We start from the raw sequence: 12,096 nt of genomic DNA on the forward strand, positions 1-12,096 counted from the left end.
GCGCTTTGGTCCTGGAGTCGGGAAAACTCATCTTCCTGAGTTCAAATCTAACTTCAGACTCTTACAAGCTGTATGACCCTGGGCAAATCACTTAACCCTGTTTGCGTCAGTTTACTCATCTGTCAAATGAGCTGGAAGAAAAAAAAAAAAAAGGCGAACCATTCTGCCAAGAAAACCCCAAATGGGGTTATGAAGAGTTGGACATGATTAAACCAATTGAACAAAGTTCTAGGATGGTATATTTTAATCTACTCTGTGACCTCACTTAGCACCACTCTAATGTTCCAGACCGAAGTGCCCCTCCACTCTCCCCTTAATATGGAGACACTTTGAAGGCAGACACTGGCTTTGGTTTTTGTTGTTCACATCCCCAGAAATTAGTACAATGCTTGGCCCAGAATGAGTGTATAATAATTGCTTTTTCTATGTATTCAAAAGCTTTCTTTCATTTGTTTTCATTCATTATTCAAAGCTCTCTCTTCACCTAGCATACTTGCCTGTCTCATCTTGCCCAGAACAAGGTCTTCATACCACTTCCCAGCTATCTACACACCCATGTTTCCTGCAATCTGAACGTCCTCCTCCTCTCCCCCCAATCCTGACCCTATCCTCTGCCCCCAGGATGCTTGGTTCTAATAAATCCACCCCTACACACACACACACACACACACACACACACACACACACACACACACACACCACTTCAATCTCCATATCATTTTACTTTCTGTACCCTTTCAAACCCTTTCAGCATCCACCAAAATGTAAATTCATTGACAGTCTTTCTAAATTATATTTGTGCTCCCAGCTGCCACAGAGCTATCACTTAAGGAAGAAGAAAACAAGAATTTATTAAGAACCCTCTATGTGCCAGGAACTGTGCTAAGTGCTTTATAAATATTATCTTATTTTATCCTCAAGACAACTCTGGGAGAAAGCACTATTATTCTCCCCATTCTATATAAGTAAATCCAGGCAGACAGAGGTTAAATGACTTGCCCACACAACTTGTAAGTATCTGAGGCTTCTTTTGAACTCTCTGTTCACAATGCTACCTAGCTACATCAATCCATGTACCCAGATAATTTATTTATCCACCTTATCTACCTATTTTCTTCTCTTCTCATATCAGTCTAGATTATTACAGGGATCCTCAAACTACAGCCCACAGGCCAGATGCAGCAGCTGAGGGCGATTATCCCCCTCACCCAGGGCTATGAAGTTTCTTTATTTAAAAGCCCACAAAACAAAGGTTTTGTTTTTACTATAGTCTGGCCCTCCAACAGTCTGAGGGACAGTGAACTGGCTCCCTATTTAAAAAGTTTGGAACATGATACTAATCTAGCTGTCAATCAGAAACCAAGATGAACGAACAACTTCAAAGTGGAACAAGCCCAAATATATAATTTTACTTGAAGTTTTCTATTTTTCTTATATTATTTTCTATATTATCTTTATTATTTCCATATGACCCTCACAGCATAATTTTAAGGATTAAATGAAATAATGCATTTAAAGCACTGCATATTATTGTTATCAGTCAAGATAACTTGACCTTAACCAGTCAAGGTTATTTATGCTTTGTAGAGCAGACTCCATTAGAGTTGGGCTCTCTTGTGTATTCTCTTAAGGTGAGGGGTGGTTTGAACTAGCTAGATGACCTTGGCAAAGTACCTTAATCTGTCTAAGTTCAGGTTCCTTATCTGTAAATTGGGGATAAATACCTATCTCCTGCTGCCTATTGGAGATCTGAAACTGGATGTCCTTATAGGTATCTTAAACTCAACATGTCAAAAATTGGACTTTTTATTCTTAGTCTCTAAATCCTCCTCTCTCCTGAACTTCCCTATTATTGTCAAGGGCAACCCCTTTGAAGTCAGCCGGGCTCTCCAATTGGGTGTTATCCTAGACTTTTCACTGTCTTTTACCTGCCATATCCAATCAATGACCAACCCCAGTGGATTCTACTTTCATAACATCTCTTGTATACACCTTTTCTTCTCTGACAGTGACTCTCCACCACTTGCAGCATCAAGTCCTCTCCTGGCTTGCCCCTTGATTACTGCAAGAACATGTTGGTGAGTCTTTCTGTCTCAAGTCTCTCCCCATTCCAATCCATCCCACTCCCAACTGTCAAAATGTTCTTCCTAAGTCTGACCCTGTCATTCCCCTATTCAACAAACTCCAGTAGCTTCCTATTACCTTCAGGACCAAAAAAACTGAAACCTCTTATTTGGCATTCAAAACCCTTCTGAACTTAACCCCTTCCCCACCTTTCCAGTCTTCTTACATTTAACGACTAACTATATTCTACTATATAGTCACAATAGTCTCCTTGTTTCTTGAATGAGACATTTGTGGGCATTTTCCCCAGCTGTTCCCTATATCTGGAATGTTCTCCATTATAATTTCCACCTCCTAGCCTCCCTGGCTTTCTCCAAATCTCAGTAGAAAGCCCACCTTCTTTGAGAAGCTTTCCTCAGTCCCAGGGGAAAAAAGTTCCTGCCACCAGAGATTGGTTCAATATCAGAAATTGATAGGATTTTACCCATGGAAATGACATTGAAGAATCCAAGCAATATGATGAAAGTGGACCAGCTCTTGAACTCAGAATTGCAGAATGAGCCCAGATTCAAAGGAGCGTTCACCAATGTTTTACCACCAACCAGAAGCTTGACAGCCATTCTGAATGAAATTTATGTTTTAAAATGAAGCCATCAAATCCTGCTTATGATCCTGAGAAAAATAAATATGAGTTTGTGGTTGAATCTGTTTGCTCCGACCAGTATCTCAAATATGAGAGCAATGTGGAGGGAGGCAAAACTGGACTATCTTACGGATTCACAAGTTGGGTGTGTCTGTTGGAATCCTTACAAAGTGTTGTCATTAAAATTGATAGAGACAATAATTATCTAATTTTGCCTGGTTCAGTATGATTGATCTGATCCTACAAGGAGATGTTATGGGCCGGAACTTGAAACAAGGTACTAAGTGGAATTGAGGAGACAGTGTTTAAATTCTAGTTGAGCATTGATTTAATCCTACAACAAATAATGGTTTCCCAGTGATATGGTAATGATTGGTGTGTACTCAATGTACAGTATATAAGCAAGAAGCTCTCGGGGCCAGACACAGAGCACTCTGGGAGGGAGCCTACAAGCCTGCACTCAGAGGTTGAGTCAGATTCATTCTATCTTCCATCTTTCTGATGGCTGGAGGCTGAAGAAAGCAGAGGCAAAGGACAAGCTGCAAGAGCTCTTGGAGAAAATAAACGTCTGGATTTTATCACTAGCTGCATTTGGAGTGATTATTACTCTGAGCTGAAACTAAGGCTGCCTCCAGAAAATCTCCCCAAGAAACCTGCTCCCACAGAGAACCATCCTATATTATAAAAATGAACAAGAACATCACATGTGTCTTTGATTTGCTGGCAGAGAATAATAACAAGCACATAGTGTAGAAATATAACCACTTCGACAATAACAAAGACAGTCATTTGTTGGGTCTAAATCTCCAGATCATTTTTGGATGATACTGAAGCTAACAAAGTAATGGAAAAACATAAAAGACAACCAACAAGTAGTGTTCTGGGGTATAGAGAAAACCAAATAGATTAAGGAAAACAATGGGTTACAAATGAAGAAAATACGGTAAAGCAACAACCTGAACTCTGCTGCAACTGCCATGATGGAGGAAGAGCTTAGCATCCCAGCTTCTTGTTCTAATTGTTTTTTTCTTTGTCAGTATAATTATAGGGAAAATCTTATAGAAGTCACAGCAAAAGCTGAACATTGGACTAATGAATTTGCCATAATGTGAGATTTTGATTGATTCATAATAATATTTTAACATTTAAAATAATATTAAGTGATATTTAAATAAACAAATTAATTAAATAAATAAATAAAAATAAAATAATAATATTTTAAAAGAAATTCACATATGATATCACACAGACCCTGCCTTGAAATTACCCTTACTTCCCCTGAACAAATATAACAACATAAACTTCTAGAAAATTTTAAATGTATGATGAGTAATCAGGGCAAAAAAAGAAGAAGCAGCAGCAAAAAAAATGAGTTTCCCTAGATGACCAGAAAAATCATGGTTAATATTTCAATGATAAGTTGTAAATATCATTTAAAAAAACATTTTAGACCTTGGCCCACTTGGCTGGATTACCTCTTTTAAAAGGAGAAACTGTTCCTTGACTGCAGGGCCTGCTCCCTCAGATAGTGGGAACCAGAGATAAGCAAGAAAGGGCAGGAATCTGTAAATCTAGTAATCAAGCAACTACACTGCTCAGAAACAAAAGTTTCTGTCAGTCTTCAGTTCAATGCAAGTTATTAATTTGGTTGTTGTTGTTGGATGGGGGTGGGGGTGGGAAGAGGGAGGGAAGAAGGGAGAAGAGGGGCTTGGCTAGATGGAAGAATTCTGTGACTCCAGCCAGAAGCTGAAAAGACAAGAGGTGCCATTGAATGTACCAGCTCTGAGAGGCATCTATTGGCCGGCGTTAGCCAATATTCTAAGAGAAAAGGTCAATGCTTTATTCTCTTAAAGGAGCCATGCTAAAGTGCTATTGCTTCCATTAACTGGATGAATTGTCATTCAGAAATGTTTTTGACTCATTTCTTCTATTTCCTCCCATGTTTCCTCATTGTCACAAGATTATGACTTGAAACTGTGGTCAAGAAGTCATCTCAAGAAGGCTGATAGGTTAATTAATTGTGGCTGCTGGAGAGTCAATGGATTCTTCTATTTCCTGCTCTTTGAAGTACACTGTGTAAACATGACCTTTTGATGTGTTTGAACATTGAGAAGCAGTCAGGAAATGATTTTTCTAAGTAAATAATACATACATACATATGTAAAAATACATATATACATGTTATTTTATGGGTATGTATGTGCATATATATAAATATATAAACATATGTATGTGTGTGTGTGTATGTATGTATCAACTCAGTTTACTCTGTGAGGGAGAGAGGAATCATAGTAAAGATAACCTTTTTTTTTTTTAAGTCATTTGAATATTATTTGAATTCATCTATTTCACCTTCAACATTTTCTCACTATGGCTTGTCCCAATTCCTTCTGATTTTGCCCTTATTTGGATAGAAATGAGAAGCTGATCCAACAGAAGTAACTTGGAGAAATAATGCTGGAAACAACTGGGAGGTGGGAGAGAGGAGACCCATCCCAGATGTAGAAAAGGATAACCTTCACCCAAATAATCTACAAAGCATAATTAAGAATTGCATATTAATTCTGTACTATAAATGACCAATCTTATTAGACTATGTGAAACTTCAAAAAAGAAAAAATAAATAAACAAAGCCCCCAAATAAATATTTTTGTTGTTATTGTTTTGTCACATTTGCCAGAGGAGAGCTAAAGAAATGGTATTAAAGAACAGGCAATCCTATCTGCTATGCTGTTGCATCCTAAGGACCATGGGGCATTTCTATTTGACTCATGTGTTATCTCTCCCTTTAGAATGAGGTAGGAGGGAGGGGGAGAGATTATCCAACTTTCCTATTTATATCCCAGCATTTAGCCCAGTGCTTTGCACAAAATAAGCACTTAATAAAGGTTTCATTCATTCATTTATTATCTTGTGCTTGTTACAATTAATTCCAAATCAATTAATGAAAAAAAATCAAATGAAGGTGGCCTAGCTGTACCTGATCTAAAACTATATTATAAAGCAGCGGTCACCAAAACTATTTGGTATTGGCTAAGAAATAGATTAGTTGATCAGTGGAAAAGGTTAGGTTCACAAGACAGAATAGTCAACTATAGCTATCTAGTGTTTGACAAACCCAAAGATCCTAACTTTTGGGATAAGAATTCATTATTTGACAAAAACTACTGGGAAAACTGGAAATTAGTATGGCAGAAATTAGGCATGGACCCACACTTAACACCATATACCAAGATAAGATCAAAATGGGTCCATGATTTAGGCATAAAGAACGAGATTATAAATAAATTAGAGGAGCATAGGATAGTTTACCTCTCAGACTTGTGGAGGAGGAAGAAATTTGTGACCAGAGGAACTAGAGATCATTATTGATCACAAAATAGAAAATTTTGATTACATCAAATTAAAAAGCCTTTGTACAGACACAACTAATGCAAACAAGATTAGAAGGGAAGCAACAAACTGGGAAAATATCTTCACAGTTAAAGGTTCTGATAAAGGCCTCATTTCCAAAATATATAGAGAATTGGCTCTAATTTATAAGAAATCAAGGCATTCTCCAAATGATAAATGGTCAAAGGATATGAACAAACAATTTTCAGAGGATGAAATTGAAACTATTTCCACTCATATAAAAGAGTGTTCCAAATCACTATTGATCAGAGAAATGCAAATTAATTAATGATGAATGTTGCAGGGGATGTGGGAAAACTGGGACACTGATGCATTGTTGGTGGAGTTGTGAACGAATCCAACCATTCTGGAGAGCAATCTGGAATTATGCCCAAAAAGTTATCAAACTATGCATACCCTATGATCCAGCAGTGTTTCTACTGGGCTTATACCCCAAAGAGATACTAAAGAAGGGAAAAGGACCTGTATGTGCCCAAATGTTTGTAGCAGCCCTATTTGTAGTGGCCAGAAACTGGAAACTGAGTGGATGCCCATCAATTGGAGAATGGCTGGGTAAATTGTGGTATATGAACGTTATGGAATATTATTGTTCTGTAAGGAATGGCCAGCAGGATGATACAGAGAGGCCTGGCGAGACTTACATGAACTGATGCTAAGTGAAATGAGCAGAACCAGGAGATCATTCTATACCTCAACAATGATACTATATGAGGATGTATTCTGATGGAAGTGGATTTCTTCGACAAAGAAAAGATCTAACTCAGTTTCAATTGATCAATGATGGACAGAAGCAGCTACACCCAAAGAAAGAACACTGGGAAATGAATGTAAACTGTTTGCATTTTGGTTTTTCTTCCTGGGCTATTTTTATCTTCTGAATCCAATGCTCCCTGTACAACAAGAGAACTGTTCGGTTCTACACACATATATTGTATCTATACTGTGACATATTCAACATGTATAGGACTGATTGCCATCTGGGGGAGGGGGTGGAGGGAGGAAGGGATAAAGTCAGAACAGAAGTGATTGCAAGGGATAATGTTGTAAAGAAATTTTTTTCAAAATAAAAAAATTTTTAAAAACAACTAAAAAAAAAATTAATTCCAAATCTTCTGTCCCTCTCCTATTGCTGTGAACAGCTCACCAAACCTGAGCCCTGCAGTGCTCCAACTGTCAAGTCTCCACTTCTCTTGTTTGCTTCTAAATGGATCTGCAGGAAATAAAAAACAAACCTAGGCAGATTGAGAATAGTACAAAATTATGTTATCTACTCTCACCTGGACCCCCACAGCAAGGCTGGGAGAGCTGGACTTAAGCTAAGCGTATAGAAACAACACTTACAATTCTGATGCTAGAGAAGACTTTGGAGAGTCCCTTGGACAGCAAGGAGATCAAATCAATGGGTACTTGAAATTAATTCAAGCTATTCACTGGGAGATCAAATATTAAAGGTCAAATATTTAAATACTTTGGCCACATGGAAAATTCAAGACTCATTGAAAAAGACTGGGTTGAGAAAGATTAAAGGAAAAAGAAAAAGGGACAGCAAAAGAAATGGACAGATATTGTCACGGAAACAATATCAGCTTGGACAGACTTTGAAAAATAGTGAAGAATAGAATTGTCTCGAGCTCACCTCAGACATCGCTATGAACAGAGTTCGGTCAACTGCTATTTGGGATTTGTTGAAGATGAGTTACTTCTCCCCTTCTCTACATCTCAAAAGCCCTTGTCTTCAACTGCTCTGCAATACACTTGCTCCAATCTTTCCCAATCTTTGTAGCATATGACAAGGTTGTCCATATTATCCTCCCAAATATTCACTCCTCTCTAAGTTTTGCTATATTATTCTCTCGCTTCTATACCAGTCTGACGATTTCTTCTCAGTGTTCTTTGCTGGTTCATCGTGTACATCATGCTTCAAATTTTGGTATACTCCAAGACCTATCCTCTCTGTATAGTGAGATATATCACTTAGCAACTTCTTCAGGTCTCATTTGCTTAATGATCAAATGACTCCCACATCTATCTATTCAGCCTCGGTCTCCCTTCTGAACTCCAGAAAACTGCCTACTATATATTTTGAATTGAATATCTGATAAGCATTCAAATCTTAACATATTGAAAACAGAATTTGTTATTTTTGTGCACAATCTCCAAAACCTCTCTCTTTTGAACTGCCCTATTTCCATGAGGGCATCACTCTTTCTATTTCCACAATATCTCACATCCATCCTTTTCTTTCTATCTCCATGGTCACCATCCACCTAGAGTATTGCAATAACTTCCTAATTGGTCTCCCTGCCTCGAGTCTCACCTCATTCTAATCCATTCTTTGCAAAGCTGCCAAGATGATTATTCTGATATATATATCTGTCCATATTATTCCTCTGCTCAATAAACTCTGATGGCCTCTAAAAGAAAAAAATAGTCTCCTATTTCACTTTTCTTACCCACATTTATTTATGAAATGTGATCTCCTTTAATAGAATGTAAGTTCCTTGAAGACATGGGCAGTTTCATTTTTGTCTTTCTGTTCCAGTTAACTACTACTGTAATGCCTGGCGTAGATTAATAATAAATGTTTGTTGGTTATTAATGTTATTATGAATCATATTCTCATTTTTTTGATGAGACAAATGGCAAGAAGTCAATTAATTATCTCTCTCCCTTATCATAAAAATGCTGGAACTACATAGCACCATCAGACACAAGGAGCATTGCCCAAGAGGTTTTGTTGACATTGAACCACCTCACAAGGTAGGAGGAAAGTTGTTGGGTTTTTTTCCTGGGACCAGTAAGTATCATACAGGGTGTAGGTGGGTACCCAGACAGATGCCTGATAGCTACTCATTCAGAAACATGAGGAGATGACCTGGGAGTCCCTTAGAGATATTAAGGAGGGAAGAGCTCCAGGTACTCAAATTGTAAAGCCTTCAGATGCAGCTAAGTACTAGAGCTCAAGAAACAGCCAGAAGCTCTCCACAACCATTTTAGTTGGGCTCCCTTCCCCTGGCTTGCCTTTTTTCCTGTTATATGTAATATGTTAGTGGATTTGGAACCAGGATCCATGAATTCAAATTCTGACTTTGCCAGTTGGTAGCTGTATAAGTGTGGATAAATCACTTGTCCTCTGAACCTCAGTTTCCTCTTCTGCAAAAGTGAAAGATTAGACTAGATAGTCTCTCATTTCCAATTTTAAATCTATGATCCAACGATTAGCAACAAATCATGAATTCATTGAGTTTTACTTGGCACACTTTAAGTCGCTGGCACTTATAATTCTTTGACATAACAGAATTACTGGACTTTGTTTTCCCCAGCCATCTTTATAGATCCTGCAGTCTTTGCTAACACTATATGTTTTCTTAAAAATCTGTTCACTGGGACAAAACAGGAAATATCAATAGTCTCCGAGCCAAACTCATAGTTTACTGACTTCTTATTTGAGCAGCTAACACAGACCAATACTATTCAACTAAATTCCTCCTCTTCCTGTAGTTGGCAGAGAATGCTGGCCACATTCAAAGGAGTTACTGAACTAAGGAATGAAGGCAGCCAGACTCGCTTGTCTCTTCTCTCCCATCTAAGCGACTTGAGGAAGTGAGTAGTCTGGCAGCTTTTATCCTTTGGGCTAATGGAATCTAACCAAATGGGCTTCCAGACTTTGCTGCTCACTTCCTCAAATATGATGAGACACAATCTTCCACTCTCGTCCTTAGCCTAGGACGAGTTTGGGAATCCATATAATGTCAGTGCTGGAAGGACATGGATGGAGAATGCTCCAGCAGGGAGAGAACATGCAAGGGGCGTTAGAGCATAAAGTATGGAATATCACACATGGTAGAAGAAACGTTTCTTGCCACCAAATCCAAGCCATGTCCTTTACTCCTGCCAACAAACCTCCAGAAACTGTACATTGTCCCTGGAATTATCTTGGATTTGGGTCCTTTTTACTTTTTCTCCCTTAAAACCAAGCCTACATATTCCTTTCCAGGCTGCATCTCCACCTCAAGATTCTCTATCTCCACTCTCCAGCTCCCAATTATGTGTTTGCTCTTGCATTAGAATGTAAGCTCTTTGAGAGCGGGTATTGTCTGTTTTTGTATTTATATCCATAGCATTTAGTATAATGCCTAACAAATAGTAAGAGCTTAATAAATGCTTATCCACTCATCCCTCTAATGTCTGTCCATCCATCCATTTATCTACCTGTCTAACCATTTATCTACCATCTATCTAGAATATCAGAGCTAGAAAATAGAACATAGAATGTCACAACTAGACAGGACCTTGAAGCGTGTGCGCACGCGCACACACACATATACACGCACACAAGAGAATTAACAGACACCTAGGCACCTTAAGAATGTCATGTATACTTATTTTGTATTTAATTTGTACTTTAACATATTTAACATATATTGGTCAACCTGCCATCTAGGGGAGGGGGTGGAGAAAAAGAGGGGAAAAATTGGAACAAAAGATTTAGCAATTGTCAATGCTGTAAAATTACCCATGTACATAACTTGTAAATAAAAAGCTATTAAAAAAAAAACACAGAATGTCAGACTAGAATGGACCTAAAAACAAAACTTTCCTGTTGTTGACTTCTACACTTAAAATCCCAGTGGGTGGGGAAATGAGGAATGAAAGGTATAGTTCTCAATGAGTAATTTTATCCCTAACCCCAACACAACCTTTTAGACCCTTCTGTGGATTGTCTTCCCCTACTGGGATGTAAATTCCTTGAAAGCAGGGACTATATTTCTATTTTTTTTCACCTAGTACAATATATATTACCCAACATATAGCAAACACCTAATAAATGTTTGCTTTTTTCCTTCCTGAAATGGACTTTATAGTACAGAATTTTAGCTTTGGAAGGGGTCTGAGAATATAGAAGATAGAATGTCAGATCTGGAAAGAACATTATAATATAGAATTTTAGGGTTAGAAGTTACTTTAGAAGACTTGCATGAACTGATGCTGAGTAAAGTGAGAATCAAGAGAACATTGTATACAACAAGATTATGCGATGATCAACTGTGATGAACTTGGTTCTTTTCAACAATGAGATGACTTAGGGCAATTCCAATAGGCTTGTGAAGGAAAGACCCATTCACATCCAGAGAGAAAACTATGGAGATTGAATGTGGATCAAAGCATAGTATTTTCACTTTTTTGTTGTTGTTGTTGGTTTGCTTGGGGTTTTTTTCTTTCTCTTGGTTTTTTTTTTTTTCTCTTTTGATCTGATTTTTTTTTTTTCTGGAACAGCATGACAAACATGGAACTGTTTAGAGGAACTGCACATTTTAACCTATATTCGATTGCTTGCTGTGTTGGGGAGGGAGAAAAATTTGTAATACGAGGTTTTGCACAGGTGGATGTTGAAAATGATCTTTGCCTGAATTTAGAAAAATAAAATACTATTTAAAAAAACTTTTAAAACAACTTACTTTAGAACATAGAACTATGCTACTCCACTGTCACATTAAAGTTCCTAAACCTGGTCAGGTTCAACTTCTATTCAACCTCAAATTGCAATCACTCATTTTCCTCTAAATCTCCTAGATGAGCCAGGATTAATCAGCTATCATCATCATAATATAAAAGGACATTGGTTGAAGAATGTATTGTATGTGTCTGGAGTCTTCTGGCATCATTTTGTTTTGGAAAGGCAGGAAGTAGCCAAAGAATAGAAGGGAGGAGGGGAAATCCCTCCAAGACAACGGCGGACATAAGTAATCCTGACTTCTTCTACATCCCAAATACTCCATCAGGGAAATTCTCTTGTCATTAAGCATTCTGCAATATCTACAAAGCAAATATTCTTGCTTTCTGGTCCTCAAACTACAACCTCTCAAACTTCCATTAGATATTGGTTATTAGTCAATCCAGCTGTTTCCCTCAGGAGATTAGCAATCCAGTACAGTAAATGTGCAGAATAGAAAAGGTAGATAATGCGAGTCTCT

This window comes from Antechinus flavipes, chromosome 6, assembly GCF_016432865.1.
Source record: "Antechinus flavipes isolate AdamAnt ecotype Samford, QLD, Australia chromosome 6, AdamAnt_v2, whole genome shotgun sequence".
Lineage (NCBI taxonomy): Eukaryota > Metazoa > Chordata > Mammalia > Dasyuromorphia > Dasyuridae > Antechinus > Antechinus flavipes.